The sequence below is a fragment of the Euprymna scolopes genome, chromosome 30, assembly GCF_053919585.1.
Source record: "Euprymna scolopes isolate OS-2025 chromosome 30, ASM5391958v1, whole genome shotgun sequence".
Classification (NCBI taxonomy): Eukaryota; Metazoa; Mollusca; class Cephalopoda; order Sepiida; family Sepiolidae; genus Euprymna; species Euprymna scolopes.
This window is the reverse complement of record NC_136511.1, coordinates 95,991,137-96,018,333: the sequence shown is the minus strand read 5'-3', so window position 1 is coordinate 96,018,333 and position 27,197 is coordinate 95,991,137.

Sequence of the window (27,197 nt, the reverse complement as noted above, 5' to 3'; positions counted from 1 at the left end):
CAGGAACATTTTCATAGCAATCACCGTTTTCAACGCCCGTGCTTATGAAGATACGACCACCCGCCCACAAAAAGGAACTATGTTACGTTTCCTCGCATACAGATACAGCAAGCAGGGTGGAACTTTCGAGACCATCCCGATATGTATGGATTTAACCGCCAAAATTTAAACGGCCCAGGATGTATACAAGTGAACGTCACCGCTGTCCGTGCTCATCACCTACGCCAGACTCCGTCTATTTAGACGTAAAACAGCTTCCACGAAAATGCTGCGAAAATCAAACCGGTTTTTCTCTTTAACACCCACTGTAGAAAGTTACTACATGCAATCAGAATTTAATTCTCCTTATTTTTATTTTTTATTTATTTATTTTTTTTTTAAACAATGTTATTTTGACCTACTGTTTTTTTTTATATGAACACAAATGCACGTTTTCACTTTCACAATTACGGACTGTTTTTCTCAGAAAATAATCACATTAATTCAAAGCCACTTTGACTATAAAAATGAGTAATTTCAAACCTCATTTGATTCACACGAAATCCTCATTTAGCTAACCCTGCATAATAAACACTCATTACAAGAAAACACTAACGTTGGAACGATTTGAACTAATATTCCTAACACGTAAAGAAATGTTGCTTATTTCGTATTAATACAATAATTTCGAGTTCTTTTTCAAGTGTCGTTATTTCCCAAATTATCTATATTTGTCGCTTCACCGTTATCATCGTAGCATCCCTTAAAGAGAGAGTGGAATATTCCAAATGGTTGATAAACGTTAAAAAAAATTGGTATCGCTGTAACCATAATAATTAATTAGAAACAAATTACCTCCCTTTATGATTATTAATTTAAAAAAAAATCGGCCTTTTTACGGTTTCAAATTGGCTATTTTATTTCAGAATTAAAAAAAGTTATGTTGAGAGGGACTAACACCCTTTAAGGAATTTCTATACAATAACGTTATTTTTTTTTAGCAAGCTTTGTTTTAAATTCGTTGTTTCATTATATTTTTTATTCATTTTATTTTTTGTTTAATTTTAAATGGCATTAACTTTATTTGTGTATTGAAGACAATTACATTAGTTTTGCTAAAAAATTTCAATTATTTCTTTGCTTGTATTCTTATATGCCCCAAATTTCTCGACTTAACCAGTAAGATTCCTGGTAAATTAATTCTATCGTAAACAAACGAAACTGACTTTTGGATAATTATCAGCTTCTTACCATGAACAGAAACTAAAAATTTGATCCTGATTAAGTTTTTAAAGTTTCTTTTTTCGTTCTTTTTAAATAAGAATTTGTTTTTAATCGCAATTCTAAAATTCTTAGCAATTAATCTTCAATTTTGACCTATTTTTCAGGATTTGAGTCAATATGCACTTGTTGTCCAACCTGCAAACGGTGTTTATTGCAAAAAATCGTTCCTTACATGAGACGGTTGAAAATGCCTTTTGGAATAAACACTTCTAACCTCCCAATGTCAAGAAGGGCTTTCAGAATAAATACCCTTTCCAAGTTGAACAACAAGTGCACATTGATCAGGTTTTGTTTATTTTTAATCTCTGATATTTTTTCATTAATGAGTTAATAATTTGAAAATGGTTAACATGAACTTTCCGCCCCCCCCCTTACAATTTTTTCCTTTTCGTCCTGTTTTAACTATTTCTGCAGATTACTACGGCTCCTCATTATTATTATTATTATTATTATTATTATTATTATTATTATTATTATTATTAATAATAATAATAATAATAATAATAATAATAATAATTTGCGATTTTTTATTTACTTTGGGAAAAGTTTAATCTCTCCCTCCCCAGATCATTATTTTTTTGTTATTATTTACTTACGACTTTTTGAAAGATTATCAAGATTCTAAACGAGAGAACAGCATTAATTTTTGGGCATTGGAATATGTAAATAACACAATATTTAAAAACCAAAATATAATATAAATTCTTAAAATAAAATTGAATGCCTGTTTCTTGGGAAGAGTGTGTGAAGGGGGCAGGTAATATTCACCAAAAAAATAATATTTCATTTAATCTAAAAAACATAAATAAATAATAATGACGGCGGGGGGGGGGTTTAAACCAAACTTTCCCAAAGTAAAAAAATCGCATTAAAATATATAATAATAATAATAATAATAATAATAATAATAATAATAATAATAATAATGACTACCATACGACAGAACAAAGAATTGCAGACCAAGCAAGACTGATAGTCAAGAAAGGCAGGCTCTCTCAATTAGAACTAACAGAAATACGGTGAAAATAAATGATGAAACTGAACAAGAAGCATCTCCTAATGGAACTGAATGCAGAGAAACCCGGCAAGTTGAAGCCCCACCAGAAAAAACACCAAAGGCGGAGGACCTACCAAAACCGAAGTCTACGAACGTGGAAACCAAGAACAATGAAATAGAACTAACAGAGAATGAAGCAAATGAAATAAATAAAATAATAAAGTTCATGAACGAGGAAAAAACAAAGCTTCCATCGTTAAGGAACCAAGAGCAGAAATTAAAAACAGAGAAGATTAACAAGCTCTTCTCACACATCCCAACAGATACAATTACAGACCTACACAACTTAATTTACGCAGGCGCCAAAATGGTAAGTATGAATTTCAAATCAGAAAAACAACCGGGGAAAAATGGACCGACAAAACCTGGATGGGAAATAAGACTAGAAACTCAAATACACAAACATAAAAAAGAAGCCAAAATGATCAACAGGAAGAAAGCAATGTGGAGAAGATGGAAGATTGGAAAAGTGATTGGCAGGGAGAGGCTAAACAAGAAACATGAAGAATTAAACCAAAAAATAAAAGCAATAGAAGCGAGAATGAGACGGTATGGATATAAATTTGAACAATGAAAACAAAACAAGACATTTGAAACTAATGAAAACCAATTCTACCAAAATGTTAACGGAAGAAAAACAACCAAACGCGACAGAAACAAAACTCTACTGGAGTAAAATATGGGAAGAGCGACAAGATCACAATAGAAATAAAATGAATGAATGAAAGACATGAAGGAAGAATTACAGCAAATAAAGGAACAGTGAATGAAATCAACAGTGAATGAAATCAACAAGGGAATGAAATCAACAGTGAATGAAATCAACAGTGAATGAAATCAACAAGGGAATGAAATCAACAGTGAATGAAATCAACAGTGAATGAAGTCAACCAGGGAATGAAATCAACAGTGAATGAAATCAACAAGGGAATGAAATCAACAGTGAATGAAATCAACAGTGAATGAAATCAACAAGGGAATGAAATCAACAGTGAATGAAATCAACAGTGAATGAAATCAACAGTGAATGAAGTCAACAAGGGAATGAAATCAACAGTGAATGAAATCAACGGTGAATGAAATCAACAGTGAATGAAATCAACAGTGAATGAAATCAACAAGGGAATGAAATCAACAGTGAATGAAATCAACAGTGAATGAAATCAACAAGGGAATGAAATCAACAAGGGAATGAAATCAACAGTGAATGAAATCAACAGTGAATGAAATCAACAAGGGAATGAAATCAACAAGGGAATGAAATCAACAGTGAATGAAATAAACAAGGGAATGAAATCAACAGTGAATTAAATCAACAAGTGAATGAAATCAACAGTGAATGAAATCAACAGTGAATGAAATCAACAGAGAATGAAATCAACAAGGGAATGAAATCAACAGTGAATGAAATCAACAGTGAATGAAATCAACAAGGGAATGAAATCAACAGTGAATGAAATCAACAAGGGAATGAAATCAACAAGGGAATGAAATCAACAGTGAATTAAATCAACAGTGAATTAAATCAACAGTGAATGAAATCAACAAGGGAATGAAATTAACAATGAATGAAATCAACAGTGAATGAAATCAACAAGGGAATGAAATCAACAGTGAATGAAATCAACAAGGGAATGAAATCAACAAGGGAATGAAATCAACAGTGAATGAAATCAAGAGTGAATGAAATCAACAAGGGAATGAAATCAAGAGTGAATGAAATCAACAAGGGAATGAAATTAACAGTGAATGAAATCAACAGAGAATGAAATCAACAAGGGAATGAAATCAACAGTGAATGAAATCAACAAGGGAATGAAATCAACAGTGAATGAAATCAACAAGGGAATGAAATCAACAAGGGAATGAAATCAACAGTGAATGAAATCAACAGTGAATGAAATCAACAGTGAATGAAATCAACAAGTGAATGAAATCAACAAGGGAATCCCCGAGGAACAGAAAGGATGCCAAAAAGGAAAAAGAGGAACACATGATCTGCTATATATAGATCAAAAGATCCTAATGGAGTTAAAAAGAAGGAGAAAGAATTTAGCCATGGTATGGATCGACTACAAAAAGGCGTATGACAGGATTCCCCAAGTATAAATAATAGAATGCCTAAAAAATGTATAAAATACCAAGCGAGATCATCAACGTGCAATGAAAACATGGAGACTGGAATTGACAGCTGATGGACAACACATAACAGAACTTAACATACAAAGAGGCATCTTCCAAGGAGACTTACTATCACCATTACTGTTCATCATAACCATGATGCCCATGAATAGTATTCTGAGAAAGTGGCAAGCCGGATACAAGTTCTTCAATACAGAGGAAAAATTGAACCACCTGATGTATATGGACGATTTGAAACTTTTTTCAAAGAGCTAGAGACACTAATTAACATTACCAGGATCTTCAGCCAAGATATCCAAATGGAATCTGAAATGGAAAACTGCGCACTATTAGTTATGAGAAAGGGAAAACTAGAAACGACAAAAGGCATGGAACTACCAAACCAAACGGAGATGAGGGCACTAGGGGAACAAGACAACTATAAATACTTGGGAATTCTGGAAGCAGACACCATCAAAGCAACAGAAATGAAAGAGAGATTGGAAAGGAATACCTCAGGAAAACAAGAAAACTCCTGGAAATTAAATTATATAGCAGAAACCTAATAAAAGGTATAAATACATGGACAGTATCACTAGTAAGATACTCTGGACTGTTTATAGGGTTGACACAAGAAGAACTGAGACAACTCGATCAGAAGACCAGGAAACTCATGACCATGCATAATGCACTACACCCAAAGAATGGTATTGGCAGACTCTATGTGAAAAGGAAAGACGGCAGCAGAGGACTGGTCTGCATAAAAGACTGTGTGAATGACACAAAAAAAAAAGAACTAGAAAAATACATAATACAAAATACTAAAAGGATAATTATGGCAGAGAAAGACACTGAAAAAAACAACAAAACAGAAAATAGAGAGACAAATGACAAAACAAGAAAAGAAAAATGGAAAGCGAAACAACTCCACGGAAGATTCATAAGAATGACAAAAGATGAGAATAACAAAAACACCTGGACATGGTTGCGAAAAGGACATATAAACTGAGAAACTGAATCTCTAATAACTGCAGCACAAGATAACTTGATAAGAACCAACCATATCAAAGCAAAGATTGATAAAACACAAGAAAACAGCAAATGCAGACTCTGTGGACAAAGAGACGAAACGATAAACCATAGTGAATGCAGCAAACTGGCCCAAAAGGAATACAAAAACAGGCACAACCAAGTGGGAAGGGCAGTGCGCTGAGAATTGTGCAAACGGCTACATTTTGAACATACAGACAAATGGTACAAGCATAAACCTGCAACAGTACCTGAAAATGAGAACCACAAAATCTTATGGGACATGGATATACAGACGGACAAACCCATCCAAGCAAGAAGACCAGATGTTGTAATAATTAATAAGAAAGAAAAATCCTGTCAAATCGTAGATCCCAGCTGACCATAGAGTGAATATGAAAGAAAAGGAGAAACGGAGCAAATAAACAGAGCTATCCAGAGAGTTAAAAAGGATTTGGATGATGAAGAAAATCAAAATAATACCTATAATAATAGGAGCACTAGGGACAATTCCGAAAAACTTTGAAAACAAAAAATGGGAGAAATTGGAATCACATGAAAGGGTGCAAAAGTACAACGGCTAACGATAATGAAAACAGCGGAAATATTAAGGAAAACCCTTGAATGCGGAGAATAATACAAGTATACAATATAATGAAGAAGCGTTACAGGGAATGAAGAACACTGAAGCTGCATATCTACAAGTTCTACACCCTCATCACGCATCCCCTCCCATTGCTCCTCTCCAAAGTGATACCAATGAACCGAAAAGAGTCAAGGAGGATGGAAAAACCGAGGAGAGAGCATTGGCCAAACCTCCGCTGGACAAGCGTGAAGAGAACTGGGATCTTGAGGAGGCCACTGAAATTCCAGTATAGATCAATGGCCGCTGCCAGCAACAAATCAATGCTAAGAGGCTGTTGCGATAATGCAAATTTATTTGCAAATGCTATCGAAGGAAGTGGAGATAGCTGGACATCTGGGGAGACTTGTCACTCAGCTTCCAGAGAACACTACAGGTTTCCAATCAGATCTCTGATGACTTGTGTGAAAGCTCCATGTGAGCCGCCAATAATAATAATAATAATAATAATAATAATAATAATAATTCTGATTTCGTTTATCAACGTCTCTCAGACGACTTGATACTACTCCTAGTGTACCAACTACAACCGGGATTATTTGTGTTTTAACCCCGTGTATATGCCTTATCTCAAAGTCCAATGAAGCATAATTGCTCCACTTCTCGTTCTCCTTCTCTCTCACATTCATGTCCCAGGGTATTGAAAAGTCTACAATCTGCCAGTTTTTTAAAACTTTTTAATGACGACCAAATCAAGGTGCACAATTGACTCTGAGGTCTTACCACAAATCCGGCATTCTGCAGCAACCTCCTCTCCTAGAACCACTTTTTTGAACAATCGTGTTCCTAATGCCTGCTCTTGTGCTGCACACACAAATGCTTTAGTACTCTTAGCCAGACACCCAGCTCTGAGCCATTGCCATGATCTTTCATACAGCCACTTCTGTTATATCATGGAAGAACCTTCCATGTATTTTCTTCCTAGTCAGTCTTCCATGTATTTTCTTCCTAGTCTGCCCTTTCTCTATCCTTACGTTTCACATAATCAGCCTTGGTCTCACATACCGCCACTTCATTGGCCACAACCTTAAGCATCCACTCCTCACTTCTAACCACATACTCCTTCAACGACATCAATCCTCTCCCACCACCTTTCCTCTTTTGATACAGCCTTGCTACACTACTTCGAATGTGAAATATACCAAACATTGCTAAAACTTTTCTTGTTTTAATATCCATGGCATGCAAATTCTTGTCAGACCATTCTAAAATTCACGCACTGTATCTCAAAACACTGACTGTCCATGCATTCACTGTTTTCATTAGGTTTCCTTCATACAGTTTCGACTTTGCAGTTAGTTTCACTCTTCTAAGATACTCCTTCCTGACTTTTTCTTTCATTTCTCTGTTCATGATGCCTACACCCTCCAATGCTCCAAAATACTTATACCCTGTATCTTCTATTTCTGTCATGATTTCTCCATTTGGCAGCACTATTCCATTCGAATGAACCGTTACTCCTCTTTTCATCACCAGCACCACACATTTACTAATCCCAAACTCGATCCCAATGTCTTCTGAGTAGGTCCCCGCAAGTTCTATCAATCCCTCTATTTCCTTTGCATTACTACTGAATATTTTCAAATCATCCATAAACAGTAGATGGTTGGGGCGTCTGTCACCAGATCCAAAGTTATACCCCAGTTTCTCTCTCTTCAAGAGGATGCTCAGTGGCATCATTATCATTACAAAAAGAAGTGGAGATAAGGAATCTCCTCAGAATATTCCACGTTTAATGACAACCTGCCCCATCACCTCTCTGTTTGCTGTCAGCATTGTTTTCCATTGAGACATACTTGTCTCTAAAAGCCCTACCACATTTTCAGCAACCTTCATCATCAATAGTGTTTCATGTACCCATGAATGAGGAACTATGTCATAAGCCTTTCTGTAATCGATCCACTTTATGCTCAGATTCCTCTTCTTCTTCTTCTTTGCATCCTGCATTAATGCTTTATTAATCAGTAGTTGCTCTTTGGTACTACTCGAGCCTTTCTGGCACCCTTTCTGGCCGTCAGGAAAAACACCATTACTCTCAAGATGTTCATAAATTTTTTCTGCAAAGATTCCAGTTAACAGTTTCCACATTAGTGGTAGACATGTAATTAGTCTATAATTATTGGCATCTGTTCCATTTGCAGGATCTTTCCTAATCAGTGTTGTTCTTCCCTTCACAAGCCAATCAGGGACATTTCCCGACTCTACGACCCTTTGCAGAGCAGCAGCTATAGATGGATTAAGGCATGGAAACTGTTTAAACCAGAATCCTATCACTCCACCTGGATCAGGTGCCTTCCAGTTTGTCATCCTTTGTATGCCAGCCTTAATGTCATTGATGGTTATGTCAATGTTCTTCATCTGCTGTATTCCTGATAGCCTTTCTCTGACCGCTCCCAACCAGCTAGCCTTCTTATTATATTGCCCTTTGACAGACCAAATCCCACCCCAGAACTTCCTGGCATCTTTTGCATTTGGAGTGTTGTTATTTCCCGCATGTTTACTACCATTTAATTCTTTATACAGATGAGACTGATTGTTCCAGAAAAGGTTGTTCTGCCGAAACGCAACACTTTTTCCAACAAAATTCCGAATTTTCATACCACCAGTGTGGATCTTCTCTTTCAACATTGTTAGGACGTTCATCGTTCCCTTTTCCAGCAATCTATACCTCCTTTCAAGTTCGTCCTTGGCTTTCTGTCCTAGTTTAACTCCTTTTCTTATTTCTTCGATTCTACCAATGTCTTTCCGCCACTGTTCAATACTTTCTCCAAGCCTTCCAGTATGGCCTTCTATTCTTCATTTCTCACTTTTTCTTCTGTATTAAGCCAAGACGATTCGCAATAATGTATGACGCTGCATACAAAAGCCGTAATCGATATGTTCTTTCTTATTATGTTGTGAATTACTCCTTGAATTATTTTTACCTCGCTTTTCACCTTCCGCCTATCACTTATCTTCATGCTTGGAATGTCTATGATTTCGTCTCTAAGAAGAACCTCTCGTAACTTCTGAAGTACTTCTTTTTCTACAGAAGTCAAAGTTCGAACTTCATCACCACTTCTCCATACATCTGCTCCTTCCACTGGTTCCATTGTCTTAGAGTCAATGATCTCATCTGCCTTAAATCCTTCAACCTCCTTCTCATCACTTCCCCTAACGATAGGATTCCATTCCCCCATCATCGCTTACATTTCTATTCTGCACTTCTACTCTCTCAGTTCTTTCATCAGAACTAGTTTCATCAATTTTACTTTCGTTATTCATTTCATTCTTAACCATCCGTTCAATCTCTTCTCTTACAATCACTGAAAGTAGGTTGTTATTTTTAATTTGTTTTAACTGGGATACCAAACTCGCGACACTTCTAGCCCCTCCTCCTCTCGATTCCCGATCTTCCTTCACTTTTCAGATATATCCACCAGATTTGGTACTTCCACTTCTTACAAAGTATCCCCACAGTACTCTTCTTTCCTCATCCGCCCATGTTTTTTGACATTTCCTGTTCCAACTTCCTTCATGTCTTGGGACCCTCTCTGGCAATTCTCACTTCCCCTATATCCAGCCACATTCTCAGAATTTCAAACAGTTGTATGATGACGACAGGACCAACCCTGTTGACCAGTGGGACACTTATCGGACGTGAAACCATCACAAGATGTTCCAGCCTCATTCACGTCGTTATTTTGAATATTTTGATTTGACATTCTCCCATAAATTGGGTTAGTGAATTCTAGGTTACACCACCACCGATAGTTTTATCGCAACATCATCTTTAGGAGGGTTACTCACCAAGGTTAAAGATCTCCTCCTGACCTTTCTCCTCCACCACCACCACTACTACCATTACCACCAGCAACAACAATAGAAATAAAATCTACAATGATAATAGTAGCACTAATATTGGTAGTAATAATAATGACAACAACAGTAACAACAATAGCAATGGCAGCAAAAAAACATCTACAATAACAGTCACAATAATAATAAAAAATACCACTACTACTACTAATAATAATAGCAATAATAGTAATAACCAATAAAGGATTAGAGTTTTTTTTTCTTCCTCTCCTTTTTCTTTCTTTTTCTTTTTTTCCTTATTTTCTCCTTTTTCCTTCCCTTTTTTTCCCTTCACTTCTTTTTCCTTTTCTTTGTATTAATTCGAACAGTGCAATCCCAAGACAAGCCATGCATTTTTCCACAGCGCTACGACTGAAATTTACACCTCTACGAGTAAATAAAATAAACAAATCCTTTACATACAAAAAAACAAAACAAAAACAACAACAAAAAAAAAAAAAAAAAACTCTCCGGAGAAACAAACGCTTCTTTTTTTCTCTTTCCCTCCCTTTCTCTTTTTTCTTCTTTTTTTCGTATTAGTTCAAAATGTCATGTGTTTTTCCACGACGACCACGATGATGACTAGGCACAAATTTGCACATTTTTACAAGTAAATAAAATAAACAAATTCTTTACATACGAAAAACCTTTTTAAAAAAAACAAAACCTTTTCTTATTTTTCGTATTAATTCACACAGTCCCAAATAATGGCATGCATTTTTCCATGACAACCACGACGATCACAAGGCACAAATTTACACATTAATTATTATTATTATTAATATTATTATTATTATTATTATTATTATTATTATTATTATTATTATTATTATTATTACTACTAATCATCATCATCATCATCATTGCAGCAGCAGCGGTGTGGATAGAGGGGGTTAAAACTATTAAATAAATAAAACCTATAATGACGGGGGGGGGGGAGGGTCAAGACTTTTCCCAAAGTAAAAAAATTCGCAAATTCATAAAAACAAGCGTATTAATAAATAGACAATAATAGGGAGGGGGGGGGGGGCTGAAGGACCCAATTTCAAAACAATACTATCGTAAATTAGTTCGATTTGACTGTTATCATCGTGACAATCCTTAAAAGGAAAGTGGAATATTCCAAATGGTAAATAAACATTTGACTTTTTTAAAAATAAAAATGTCACTGCTAACCATAATCACATTAAAACAATCATCATCGCATACATTAATTAATGAGAAACAAATTACCTCCATTATTGGTCACTAATTTTCAAAACCAAAATAAAAACGTCAGTCTTTTTACGGTTTAAAAGTGGCTATTTTATTTTAGGATAAAAAATTTATGTTGAAAGGCGACTAACAGCCGTTTCTCCCCAGATTTGGAATAGTTTTCTAAATAAAAACGTTATTTCAGCACTGTTCGTTTTTAAATTCGTCGTTTTTTTAATTATATTTTTTATTGATTTTTAGTTTAATTAAAAAAATATTTTATTTGTATTGTATGAGCATTGGAGTATACAAATAACACAACAATATTTAAAAACTAAAACATTGTATGAAGTCTTAATTAAAGTAAAATTAAATAACTGTTTCTTGGGAAAGGTGTGTGTGTGTGTGTGGAATAGTTACCAAAAAACTAATATTTCGTTTAATATATATATATATATATATATATAGACAAATTCGTAATATTCCGAATTATACTGTTTTTTTTGTTTTTTTTTACATAGGCATCACCACATTATCAAGGCCAAGAGGCCACTCAAGGATAAGGGTTAAAGAGTGTACAGTAGAAATTGGACATTATAGTAATCATTAGTAATGTAAATTTGGTAAAGTTGATAACTTATATGGAACGGCTCATCAAGAACTTATTTACGTTAGACTTGAAGACAACCATATTGTAGTCAGCCGGAAAGCAGGAAAACGGAAGACAATTCCACAGGCGTGCAGTTCTAAGAAAAAAACCTTGTTCATGGAATCTACGTTTAGGTTTAGGCACAGATAAAGAGTAGGGGGAATTTTTGATAGTGTTTACAGCTAGACGAGTGTTTCTTGTGAAAGTTTGGCGAGGGGGGACTATAGATTGAAGCTCATTCGAACACTTTCCATGAAAATAACGATACATCAGAGACAAACTCGCAACATCTCTTCTGTGAGATAAAGGTTGTAAGGAAGAGAAAAGGACATCTCCTACGAGGCTACGAAGTCTATTTTGAACTCTATCAAGGCAGGCCAAGTCCTTTCTAGCAGCTCCTGCCCAGATGTGGCAACAGTATTCCATCCTTGGACGTACCTGGCTCTTATATAGATAGAGAATAGCATCAGCAGTGAGATATCTACCGGATCGATAGAAAGATCCCACCATTTTTCCAGCGGCCTTGGCAACAGATTTGATGTACTTGTTCCATTTAAGATCAGGAGTAATGGTCAAGCCAAGAAGTTTGTCAAAACTTGAGGCCTCCTGAAGACGAGAGCCATTCATTTCAATTGATGTCAGATGTGGATCAGAATGTTGATGATGTAAAGAGAGAAGCTTGGTTTTAGATGCATTAAAAGTAACCAGCCATTCTTTGCCCCATTGTACTACGTGCTCAAGATCAGAGGAGAGAGAATTGGAGAGAACTTGGTCGTTTACTGTCGTAGATGTGCTACCATAAATGGTAGTGTCGTCAGCATAGATGTCTACAAATGATGTAAGGATGTGATTTGGAAGATCATTAATGTAGATCAGGAAAAGAGTTGGGCCCAGGATGGACCCCTGAGGGACACCGGCATTAATACTGTGAGCTTCTGATTTTTGCCCCTCAACTACTACTCTTATAAACCTATCAGAGAGAAATGATTTAATAATTGAGAAGACATTTCCAGCAATACCATAGCTAGAGATCTTATGAAGTAAACCTTTATGCCATACCCTATCAAAGGTCTTAGATATGTCAAGAGCAATTGCCCTAGAAAGGTTGCCTCCGTCGAGAGATTTGCTAATCCTATGAGATATAACTGTAAGCACATCTGCTGTAGATCTAGCAGAACGGAAACCATATTGAGTGTCACTAAGAAGGTTATCTTTGTTGAGATGGTTGATTACTTCTGTATTTAATACAGATTCCAGCAACTTACTCATGACGCACAGGAGACTTATTGGCCTATACTGAGAGGGGGATGAGCGATCACCTGAATTCTTAAATACAGGGCATACTGATGAAATTTTCCAGGGAGATGGGAAACTATTCTCCTTAAGACAATGTTTAAACAGTTTTGTAAGTATGGGCGCTAGTTCAGGTTGAAGTTTTTTGAGTACAATAATTGGAATACCGTCAGGGCCAGTTGCTTTACTGGAATCAAGGTTTTTGATTAGCTTGGCAACATCATGTACAGATATACGTATATCACATAGCATGTTTTCTGATACAGGAGGAAATATTGGGGGTTGGCGGCCTTGGTCGCAAAGGGTAGAATTAGCTGCGAAGTTCTTGACAAAGAGTTTGGCTTTGTCTGATGCTGACGAGATTACCTCAGGTCCATTGATAATAGTTGGGATGGAGCACACGCTTCTGTTCAGGATTCTGTTTGCTATTTGCCAAAACTGGTGGGAACCAAGCCGCTGCTCAGCTACTTTGGACTTAACAGATAGAGCATACAACTCTCTTGCATTCTTTATTACTTTCTTACAATGGTTGCTGGCAGTCCTGAAAGCGGCTTTAGTTTTCATACATCTATTATGTTGGAAACAGTGGAAAAAGTGATTTCTGTGCGCAATGGCAGCAGCACATTCTGGAGAGAACCATGGCTGGCTGTTAGGTTTTTGCTGAAACTTTTTCGAGGGTATGAAACGGTCAATACCTACAATTAACCATTCCGTCAGGTCTAATACTATAGAGGACACATCCTTTTTAAACATGGAATGCAGAGCTAGATCAGATATAAATGTACGGAAGCTATCCCAGTCAGCCTTAGTGTATCGGTATACTATACGATGGAGAGGTACGTCTGGGGACTTATTACATTTCATTTTTATCTTAATTGATACAACAGAGTGGTCGGAAGAGCCAAGAGGCGACAGAACAGAAACTGAACATAGTTCAGGGCAAATTGTGAGAAAAAGGTCTAGTAGGCTCGCATACTGGCCATCATTGTCGGGCACACGGGTGGGTTCCTGAACAATCTGAGTGAGGTCATAGGCAATGGAGAAATCATGACAGAACCTTCCCTCATCATCGGTCTTGTTAGCGTGAGTCAACCATTCGACGTTGTGAACATTGAAGTCACCACATACGTGAATGTTAGCTGAAGGGTAAGCAGATAAGACTTGGTCAATTTTCTTAGATATGCTTTGAAAGATAGTAACTCCGCTGTTATGGGGGCGATAGAGAGTAAATATAAATGCCGTAGTGTGAGCTAAAGCAACCCGGAAGCACATATAGGGTAAGTTAGGATCTTCCCGGGAGATGTCCCTACCACATGGAAAGCCAGCCATCTTTTATATAGGCACAAATTCCATGCCCATGGCGATCTTGGGGGTCAGATTTAGAAGTTAAGTTAGAGTATCCTTTAATTGCGAACTCTTCTAGGGAAATAGCCTGTCCAATGCCAGTTTCACTTAAAAATAAAAGGTCTGGTTTAGTCTCCTGTAATTGGGTTTCAACCTCTGGAAGGTTAGAACGTAGACCCCTGATGTTGGAGAAGGAGACATGGTAGTAGGGGTCTACGTTAGAAGTTGGAGAACCGGGTTTAATCGTGTATTTTTTCTTGAAACTTGTCATGATGAATTTTTGGAATTTGTGGACTAGATCGTCAGATTTACTTAGAGCAGGACAGAGAGGGGAAACAAAGAGAGAAAAAGAAACGAAGAATTTTTTTTTTTTTTTTTTTTTTTGTAGCTAATGATAAGGTAAAGCCATAACAATTACCCACTAGTATGGCATCGAGAGGCCCCACCAGAAGCTACTGCATGGTCCAGAATCCATTCACCAAATGGCAATACAGCAACTCCAGTACTTTGCACCTGCTGATAGGACAGCCTCCTTGGTGGTTAATCCAAGGTTCGGGTCCCTGACTATCAGGCGGATAACGTCAGCCCAGACAAAACGTTTACCTCCAGCACTCTTACTAGTGACATGGCTACAAAGATAGACATAGAAACAGAAAATTTCCGCCATCTCTGCCAACTGTTCGCGCAAAATACTGCCAACCTAGAAAACAGCTTTTTCTTCTCCCTTTGACAGAAAAATTACTCATTAAAAAATGAGGACTGAGATACAAATAAGAAGAAGTGAGAGTAACAGGAGCTGCTGATAACGCATCCACAATGCGTTTTCTACTCTCCATTTAAAAAAACAAAAAACTATTAAGTATTCTACTAAATAAAAGTCCAACGGACGTGTTTAAGGGAAAGTATGGTGATAGATTCCCCTCCCACGAACTAAGAATGAGTACAAATTCGTAATCTATTTTTGCAATCAACTTGGTAGATAAATAAACATTTATGAACGAGAAAAAAAAGCTAGCATTTAATAAAACAGAAATACATAAATTAAATACATTATATTAATATAATATAATTCAGTAATTGTTCATATCCCAATAAATTTAAGCCAAAAAGGAGAGATGACTTAAAAAGTAAGCTACAAAATTATCATATTTCATAACTGAGCATTCATATACTGTTTTAACAAAAACCAAGACTTCCAGAAATGGGTTGATAGCAACAAAAAGTGTATTTCATCGTTAGTTACAATTGTTTCAAGACCATTTCGACAAATTCAAACAATATGTAGTTTGAAAATCTTCACAGGAACAGCCTTTATTCAGACTTATTAAATAAAAAAAAAACATTTTAACAATGAAACATTAAGGAAAAGAAACATTTCGTTCATGAGGAAAAGAAAATAAGCGGGAACACTTTACCTCCGTCGCATCCTTTGTAAAGTATTTTTTAAAGATTTATATATCTACCTATTTTCGTATCTTTATTTAAAAAAAAACGAATTTCAAACTAAATATCAAACGATGTTACCACTAATTACCTATGCCAATTAAATATGTTTTATTAATACAATTTATCGATTTCTTAAATTAGATTTCTATATTTCTTTATTTGATTAAATTTTTTTTTTTTAAATATTTATTTTTAATTTTTTCTTTTTTCTTAATTTCTTCTCTTTCCATTTTTAATTTTCAATTTTATTATATATATATATATATATATATATATATATATATATATATATATATATATATATATATATATATATATATCGTAAATAATTGAATTCATTCCAAACATATTGCAAAAACAAATAACATCTAAATAAATCGCGATATATCCAAGCAGTTGTGTGGGATGGGCGAGTTTAGGCTCGTTACCGTGGGGTCCCGATTTCGAATCTCGCTAGATTCAGCCACTCTGATGAGTCGTAGATGACGAAACACGTGTCAGTGGATAATTATATTTTAAAAATAATATATAAGCGGCTCCTCAAATAACCAAATTGGTTAAAGGGAAAATTATTCCCAACTCGTATTTAGGTTAAAATGCATTTTCGTAAATAATTGGATTCATTCAAAGCCTATCACAAAAACGAAAACAAATGACATATATATATATATATATATATATATATATATATATATATATATATATATATATATATATACAGTAGCGTCCAAAACTAATGGACAAAACTTTTAAAACCTAATATTTGTTAGAAATATCAAATGTGAAAAGCTGAAATTTTGACAACTGGTAATCCCTATCATCCATAATAACATTCTAGAATTTGAATAATTTGCAAAGGATACAAAGAGAATTATAACAATTATTCATTTTCAAAATAGCATCATTATTCCTAAAGCAAGCAAACTTACCTAAGTTAAGCGTGCTAAAATTCTAAATTTTCTATAAGCAAGGTTTGTCACAGCACGCAATTCAACTAACACTGTTATGTGCAACTTTCTAAAGAACAGTGAGAAATATTGAAAAGCAAAAGCCCAAAAGAAGAAAGTCCTATTTTCTGATGAGAAAAATTCAATCTAGATGGTCCTGATGACTTCCAACGATATTGCTATAACAAAACATGCCTCCAGAAATTTTCTTCACATGTGCTGGAGGGTCCCTAATTGTATGGCGTTCCTTTTCTTACAGAGGGACAATGAAGCTCCAGGTTATACAGAGTCATCAGACAGCAGCTGGTTATGTTAGCATACTACAAAAAGCATGGTTGATGATGGAGGCCATCGTTCGTGTTGGGGATGGATGGGCATTTGAACAGGAATCCACGCTGCACGAGGGACCTTGACTTGACTTTTCTGTAAAAAAATGAGGTCCATCTCTTGGGACATCCTGCATGCTCACCGGACTTGAAGCCAATTGAAAATGGTTTGAGATGAATGACAAGAGATGTTTATCAAAATGGCAAACAATATTCAACAAAAAATGAAATTCATGAAGCCATCTTCAGAAGCTGGAGCAACATCCCCCGCATCATAATGGAAAGCTTATTTCTAGCATGACCCAAAGAATTTTTGAAGTCATCAAAACCAGTGGTGGTAGAACTCATTATGAAATTTGGTTGTTAAATGTTATCATACAGTTTTCATACAATTACGTAGAATTTATACACCTGGTCTTATAATTTTGATCAAGAGTAAAATGCCTCATTTTATAAAAATGTAAATTTCTGAATTAAATGTTTGGAATGTAGCTTCTTTTAATCAGGAGTATATATATATATATATATATATATATATATATATATATATATATATATATATATATATACTAGCAGGACCCGTAAACCGGCGTTGCCCAGTGATAGCATGCATCCCCCCCTGCATAAAAATTTAAAATACAACTGTTGTTGTTTTTGTTGTTTGCCAACCCCTAACCACCTCATGTTAAAAATGGCTTTCGGAATAGACATCCCATTTTGTGCCTGGGGGTGGGGTTGTCACAAATTTGCTGGAAGGTTCAGGATATAGTTTAGGGTAAAGTTCAGGGCTAGGTATTTTAGTTGGCAAGACTGGAGTTATGGTGACAAAAAAACTATCAAACTCTGTGTTCCTTTAAAGGGAACTAAATTCCTGTAGTCACCTGTATGTTACCAAATAAAAATGTAAACGCTATTTAAGAAGTGAGCGTTTTAATTAAGTTGTAAAAGTAAACATTATAAACAGAACGGTTTATTTAGATAACAAACAATGGTGAATCTTGGTTCCTAAACTTTAAATGGGTTAAATTTAATCACGTTATTATTGAAAATGTAATCATGCAAAAAGCTGAAATAATAATGTTATTATTCTGAAAGCAATTCTTTACATGGGAAGGGTGTTTAGTAACTAATCTGTGCTTTAGTCTTACAAGGTAAGAAAAAAATATATCGTAAAACATGAATTTAACCTGAAAAAACTATTTAAAAATTGTGGGATGGTATCACGCTCCTATATCAATATCTACCTTATAATTTGGTGCTTATGCATTTTTGGTACTATGCTATTTGTAAATATTTGTTTTTATGTTAAATTATGTGTAATTTTGGTTCTGGAGCCATGAATAACCCCAGCAGATTATGGATGGATGGTAGACGTAGGTTAAAACCATGGGTATATAATCAGCTTCAGGATTAAAGATATACTTTAAAATCTTAATTTGTTGAATAAGCTAGCTTAGCCTTTACTGTATCTGTTTAATTAATTAATAAATCATAGACGCATTTTAGGGTTTTCCAAACTAGAAACATCAAACGGACCTGGTTGTCTCCCTTTAACTGTCATGAGTACCTACGACAATCTTGGTTCCCCATGATTTCAGCGAATTTAAAAAATTAATAATGAGCGGGATTATCTCCCTTCGTAGCTAAGGATACCCGATATTCGCTAATCCAAATGGTTGAGAATGAAAGAGAATAATGGAATAAAAAATAGAATGAGATCCATAACCTTAAATGATGAATGAGGATTAAATAAGTATAAGGTAATGTTGGTCTTTATTTCCCTATTAAATAAAATATAAACCTTAAATGGTTTTAAATCTAAGAAATAAGATAGCGGATATTTTTGTAAACAAAGAAGCAAGCATAGGTCGAATACGAAACTAACATAATTGTAACGTTTTAGCCTAGTTGATTTGGCTATATTATAAATATAAAAATAAAATTCTAAAAAAAAAATTTTTTTCCAAAATAAATTATGTGAAATAAAGAAATATAGAAATATAATTTAAGAAATCAATGAATAGTATTATTAAAAGATATTAAATGGCTACAGGTTTTCGTGGTAACATTTATGACAGGTTTTAAAATAGGGCTACGAAAATTAGGCGATATATAAATATTTAAATAAGCTCCTGACAAAGATGCGTCTGGGATAAATGTTTTCGCATGCTTTATTTCCTTTAAGGGAAATGCCTTTACATAATGTTCTATTGTCAAAGTGTTTTTTATTCAATAAGTCTGAAGAAAGGCTATTTATGTGAAAATTTTCAAACGCCACAATGTTTGAATTTGTCCAACTAGTCTTGAAACAATTGAAACTAACAATGAAATACACTTTTTGTTGCTATCATTTCTTTTTGAAGTCTTGGTTTTTGTTAATACAGTATATATATATATATATATATATATATATATATATATATATATATATATATATATATATATATATAATGATTTAGAGGTTATGAAGGTCTTTTGAAGCATGAAAAACGATGTTACTTTTTGTATTTAATATTTTTATTGTTATTTTTTATATTTCAAGCGGACCTCCGCTCTTGGTCACAAAAAACTATCGATACTTTTTTGTGACCAAGAGCGGAGGTCCGCTTGAAATATAAATAAATAACAATAACAATATTAAATACAAAAAGTAACATCGTTTTTCATGCTTCAAAAAACCTTCATAACCTTTATATCAATATCCAGACACACATACAGACGTTCAGCTTTATATTATAGAAGATATATATCTATAATATAAAGCTGAATGTGTGTGTGTGCGTGTGTGTGTGTGTGTGTGTGTGTGTGTGTGTAGTCAGGAATAGGCTCCTATATGGTTGACTATTTTAAAAAAAACTGATTAAATATAATTATAGAAGATGTATTGTGACACAGAAATGGGTATGTTTGATCTGGCAGAACGGTGGTTCATTACAATTGTGGGGTCTGCGTTCGCACCTGGTCCACAAAATATGGAAATAAAAAAATGAAAAAAAACAGTTTACAAGTGTTTTTGATATAGATGTACATAAGAGTACTTTTGTAACCCCTCTTGTGCAGCTCAGCTCAGGTGCATAGGCTCGTGATTGAAATGCACCCGTAGCCGATACCTGTGGCATTACCCGTGGTTTCGTCTAGTGATCGAATTCGTCTTTGCTGTCGTCGTCGATCGCTCTTCGGTTCCACTTTCAAATCAGCTTCCAACCGTCACCTGGGCTATCGGAGAAATATATTACATTCACAATGGTGTTCCAATCAAAGTCAAAACTTAATTGGTTATTCTTAACATAGAATTGATTATTGTCTTTGACTTTACAAATAATAGTTACACACTGGCCTAGTCATGCAACTTAGGGGGCTGGCAGTTTTGTTTCTTTTACCAAGTTCTCCGTTCTTCATCTACTGTCAGTCCACGGAAAGGGATCAGCGAAAAGAGACCCCAATTAGCCAAGTGTCTTGTTTTTATCAAATCAGTCGTTCCTCCTTCCACCTTTTTGGAGTTATTCTTTCTCTCTTTCCTTTCCTCTCCCTCTCTTCTTTTATGCTATTAATTTGTACTCCCTTTCCTTTTTCCTCATTTGAATTTCCTCCCTCTCTCTGTTTCCCTAATTTCTACTCCTCCTTTCGGCTTTATCTATCCCATTTTTAACCCTCATTGCACTGAGGTGTTCACTTATCATATAATTAGGAGCTATTAGTCACCTCCAGGTCGAACAATGCCTGGCGGCGACCCCTCACCCCCGATTCCCACCCCAAGCTGTCAGCTTAAGAATGTCTGGATTTCTTCATATCACTCAACAGAGGGCTCAAAAACAACCTTTTCGTTGTTAACGGATATACAATAGCAATAAGATAAGAACAATTATTTGTTTTTTTTCTTTCTGACAAAATCCCATAGACATTTCTGTTTAAAACAACATCAAACCATCATCATCATCATCATTAGAATTCAGCCGTGCGAATTCCTCTGAATTCGTGTCGACTAGCAAGGTCACTCGGCATCGCTCGGTCCGCATCATGTCACACTTTGATAAGTAATATGTTTTAACTTAAATATGCATGGTATAATAAAATTGTGGGGTCTGCATTCGCGTCTGGCATCCATAGAATGGAAATAGGCACAAACTTTAATAAAGACTTTTCATATCTATCTGCGTAAGTATACTTTGATAATTATGTTTCAGTTTAAAGAAATATGGTATAATAAAATTATTCAGTGTTCATAGAATGGAAATATGGCACAAAGTTTAACAAGGTTTTTTAATATAGATCCACAGAATATTGTGATAAGTGTTTCAGTGTGAACAGGTATGGTATAATAAATTATGGGGTTTATCTATTTTATTTTTGCTTTTATTATATTTTGCTTTGGATTTGATACCCAAATTCAGCCCAAATTTACAACCCTTCCTCTTCATAACCTATCATACTTTCATAAATCAGAGTTGTGGGGGTCGTCAGGCCTTTTTAGGAACTAACTTCCTCCACAAATAAATAAAAATAAAAAGAAGAAGACTTACATGCAAAACAAACGGAGGTTTATTCACAGAAACCAACCATTAACAAATAAAATATAATTCTCTTTATAATGAGTTCAGAAGTCCTTTTTAAGTGTTCGTATAAAAAAAGGAGAATGTCTTTTTTTGTTGAACTGTTCATATGTTAAAACATGGTAAGAGAGGCAATAGGTAATGTTCGCCTGTGAAATTGTATGAAGCGCGCGGAGCGGTGAAAATGGAAGAGTGATAGTAACACGCGTGGAACGTTCGAATGAAAATGCAGTTGAGAGAGAGATTTAATGTTTGTGTGTGCTTAAATACTATTTGGACCGGCTCCCAGCGAGCTTAAAAAGAAAAGTTTAGAAAAATGTCCTTGGAGAAATCCCATTGGACGGAAACATCATGTGAGGTGCTCTGTACTACGTCCGCTCGTTTTGAGTCAATTTAATATATAAGGCCACGCCGGAATTTGCGTGGGAGTTATTTTTTATTTTTCACGCGCCAACATAATCATAATCATACTGCGCACCTAAATTGTATTTACTTTTATAACAATTTTTAATCCGAATCTTAACCGTGTCAACTGGCACAATACTCCCCCAGATTGAAAAAAAAAATTTTTTTTTTTTTAATATGTAATGTATTCCTTGAAATGTTTCGGCCAGTGGACTTTCCTACCTGTTTTTGTCGTAGGTTTGATGTTCCCGTCATTTTCTGCTGGACTCCCATGTTCTAAGGGAATTTGTTCTGGTGGGGAAATTGTCTGAGGGTATTCCCCAATGTATGCTGGTTTAATTCGGTCGATCGCGATGTTGTCTTCCTGTCTTTCCTTTGGACAGTAAAATATTTTTCACTTCTGTCCAAAACTTGCGTAATTTGGACAAAATGGCTTTTTGACTGTATCATTCCTAATAAATACATATTTGCATGTGTGAAGGTCATTCGGCATATATGTTTGTTTGTCAGCCCTCCTGGTGGGTGTAAATTTGAGAGAAGACATTTTGCTCTTTAATTCCGTCACAAATGTAGCTGTGGGTGAAATGTCTGTGTATGCATTAAAATATTGTCCAGGTAGTGTGACTGCTGATCCAAAAACTACCTCCGCTGGCGTGCTTTGTAAATCCTCTTTTATCGTGTTTCGGATCATTAATAAGATTAATGGTAAATTATTTGACCAGTCTGAGTTGTTAAGACTCGTAGCCAAAGAAGTTTTTAGCTGTCTGTGAAAGCGTTCGACGAGGCCATTCGAACAAGGGTGATAAGCCGTTGTCTTTATATGGGTTGTTCCCAACAATTGGTTGAACTTTGCGAAGAGTTTCGATTGAAATTGCGAGCCTCTGTCTGTTGTGAGTACTGACGGTACTCCAAAAATCGCTATCCAGTCTTTTAGTATTGTTCCAGCTACTGTCGCCGCTGATGTGTCCTTCACAGGTATGGCTGATGGCCATCTGCTGAACCTGTCGACTTTGGTGAGAATGTGGGTGTGTCCTTTTGAGGGGGATAATGGCCCCACCAAGTCAACATGGATATTGGTAAACCTAGCATCGGGCGTACTGAAAGTGCCCAGCGGTGACTTTGTGTGCCTGTGTATTTCATTCTTTTGATAGGATACTCACGTCTTGGTCCAATTTCCAATATCTGTATTCATATTCGGCCAAACAAAGCGGTCTGCTATTATTTTTACAGTGGCTCGTTTGCCTGGATGAGATAAATTGTGAAAATGTTGAAAAACATGTCGTCTGATGCTTGGCGGTATGTATGGACGTGGTTGTTTTTTTGCTGTATCACAATAAAATGTTGTTGTACTAAAAGGTACGGGCATTTCCTTCAGTTGCAAAGACGTTTTCTGTTGTACGTCAGTGAGTGTCTCGTCCGTCTTTTGTTCTTGTGCAATTAATTCCATATTCAGCGAACTGGAATTTAGCGAAGTTATTGCAGCTCGTGATAATGCGTCTGACACGATGTTTTCTTGTCCCTTGACGTATCTGATGTCTGTGGAATATTGAGCAATATAATCAAGATGTCTGATTTCTCTTGGGCCATATTTATCTACATGTGTATGCAGTGCATACGTTAACGGTTTATGGTCAGTGTAAATACAAAAGTTTCTTCCTTCTAACAGATGTCTAAAATGTTTAATTGACAAATAAATTGCTAATAGCTCCCTTGAAAAGGTACTGTACTTTGTCTGTGTCTTGCTCAGTTTGGCTGAGAAAAACGATATAGGGGTCATTGCATCCCCTGTCAGTTGGTGTATAACTGCTCCTACAGCTATGTCTGATGCGTCTGTTGTAAGTGTAAGTTTCGATTCTTCACTGTCCTTAATATAATTCAATTTTGTGAAATTGACTAAGGCAGTTTTAGCTTGATGGAAAGCTTTTAAAGCTGACCCTTCCAGTTTTAATTGTTGGGTTTCGTTTTGTTCTTCAATAATGACGTTAACGGTGCAAGGATCGTGGAACAGTTGGGTAAAAATCGTCTGTAATAATTAATTACACCTATGAAGCGACGAACTTGTCTAACAGACGTAGGTTGTGGGAAATTCGTAATGGCACTTACTTTTTCGGGTAATGGTGATATACCATCCTTATCAATTGAATGTCCGAGGAAATTTACTTCTTGCTGACCGAAAATACATTTGTCCAAGTTTAATTTTAAACCGTAATGGGACAGTTTTTGGAAAGCTTGTTCCAAGTGTTGTTTATGTTCGTCGAGGTTTCTACTAGCAATTAGGACATCATCCACGAATGCGAATACGAATGGAAGGTCCCTAAAAACCTCGTCTATTAACCTTTGGAAGGTTTGACAAGCGTTTCTAAGTCCGAATGGCATTCTGACGAATTCGTAAAGTCCAAATGGTGTGGTCAGTGCTGTTTTATGGATATCTTCTTCCGCCACCGGTATTTGGTAATATGCTTTTACTAAATCCAGTTTGGAAAATACTGTGGCATTTTGCAGTCCGATTGCGAAATCGTGAATGTGTGGGATAGGGTATCTATCCGATACGGTTTGTGCATTTAATCTCCTGAAATCGCCGCAAGGACGCCATGTTGTCGCGTCTGATTTCTGTACCATATGTAGAAGAGATGACCACGCACTTTTGGAAGGTCGGATAATTCCTTGTTGTAACATGCGTTGAAATTCGTCTTTTGCGATCTTGTACTTATCCGGCTTCAGACGTCTGGGGGTGGCGTAGACGGGTTGTCTATTCGTTTTAATATAATGCCTTGCATTATGTTTAATATTATCCGTGACTTTGAATGGCTGAGTAAGTTGTGGGTATTTTTGAAACAGCTGACGAATGTATGTCTCTTCAGGCAGGCAGAACTAATCCCAGTAGACTGGTATCTTGTGGTGATACCTTTAATTACGACTTTTGTTTAGTTATCAGTCAGTGTGCGATTAGTCATGTCTACCGATGGATTAAATCGTGCTAGGAAATCTGCTCCTAATATTGGTGTCATCACGTTGGCTATGGTAAAAATCCACGAAAATGTGCGATGCAAGCCGAGATTGATGCTTGAGTACTTTTCACCGTATGTCAGTATTTGTGTGCCATTAGCTGCCTGGAGGTGGTAAGGCTGTGGAGTAGCTTTTTGTTTATGCTCCAGTGTCTATTAAGAAGTTATATCCGTGATTACTGTCAGGAATATAAAATAGACGACCTTTAGTGGAAAATCCAGCGACAGTTGTCGTCACTACTGGCTGGAATGATCGTTTCCCTGGTTCTTGTTTTTAAAAGAACAAGGATAAGTGCAACGCCTCACTTCTGTGCCGAATTTTTTGTGGTAAAAACAGATTTCGTTCGCTCGTTCTCGTGTGTTGCTTCGACCTCTACTAAAACTTCATTTTCGGTAGTTAGGTCGTTTATTAAATGAGTATCGACGGTTTATTTGCATTAATTCCTGCAATTGACGAGTGAGATTTTCGACCGTAGTTTTTAGTCCGGCTACTTCGTCGTCTCTCGTCTGTTTTAGCTGTGCTTGTGCTGAGTTTACTTTGCGGTTCCTCAGATTTTCATGAATTCGGTCTGCCATGTCGGCGAGCTTTTCAATGCTTGTCTCTTCCGTTGTGGGTGCCAGAATTTGTACTGTTGTGTCTGGGAGTTTATCCAGCCACAAACTTCTCATTATATTTTCGGACATTTTGTTGTTCCCTAGCAATGATCGCATGTATTGTAAAAGTTGCGACGGTGTGCGATCTCCCAATTCTACTTGGGTGAAGAGATTGTGTAACATTGTCTCGTTTGATAAACCAGTCCGTCTCAAAATGGCCTCCTTAAGTTTATCGTATGGATTATTTTCTGGTACGTTCTCCAATAAATCAGTCACCTCTTCGACGACGTCTGCCAGGAGTTTTTCAACCAAATAACAATACTTGGTTCGCCGAAACGTAATCCGTTTTGCGTCGAAAAGGGCCTGGATCTGGATAATCCACGTCTTTATATTGGTGGGATTAAAAGCTGGTATATTTAGCGTTAATGTAGCCAGAGGTGTTTCAGCACGGGGAGGTTCCATTTTTCTGTTTTTCGTTTGAAAGTGATTTTAAAGCCTTTAAACTGTCGGTTGACTTGTTTCAAGTACGCGAAGCTTGAAATCGTGATCGAAAAAAAAGATGTTGCGTTTGCTAGGGTTTGTGTTTCTGAGGTCTGTTAAACTGCCGAGTGAAGTTCGAGATTGTGGTAGATCATTTTCCGAGGGGTTTTACAAGCTCGTGTTCACGTTTGGATCGGCTGAATTGTAGCCGTGTGTGTTCATTACACGTTATTTATCACCAACTCGTTGTTGTTGGGGGGGGGCCTGATGAGCAAAAGTGCTGTTTTGACGCTGAGTCATGATTTGTTTAATTTTCGATTTTATAGCGACTATCGGCATAACTCGCTAATTTGTTGCTATATTATACTGAGATCCATGCTTCGTTTGACGGCTTGTATCATCCCTTGAGATTCGCGTCGTCTTTTTACTTCCTTTGAGTGTTACCGCACGCATGATATAGCAAGTAGGTTAGGAAACCGCGTGTAGCTTGTAAGCAGATTCCGTTGTGCATGTAATGTTCTAAGTCGGGTCACCAACTTGTGGGGGTCGTCAGGCCTTTTTAGGAACTAACTTCCTCCACAAATAAATAAAAATAAAAAGAAGAAGACTTACATGCAAAACAAACGGAGGTTTATTCACAGAAACCAACCATTAACAAATAAAATATAATTCTCTTTATAATGAGTTCAGAAGTCCTTTTTAAGTGTTCGTATAAAAAAAGGAGAATGTCTTTTTTTGTTGAACTGTTCATATGTTAAAACATGGTAAGAGAGGCAATAGGTAATGTTCGCCTGTGAAATTGTATGAAGCGCGCGGAGCGGTGAAAATGGAAGAGTGATAGTAACACGCGTGGAACGTTCGAATGAAAATGCAGTTGAGAGAGAGATTTAATGTTTGTGTGTGCTTAAATACTATTTGGACCGGCTCCCAGCGAGCTTAAAAAGAAAAGTTTAGAAAAATGTCCTTGGAGAAATCCCATTGGACGGAAACATCATGTGAGGTGTTCTGTACTAC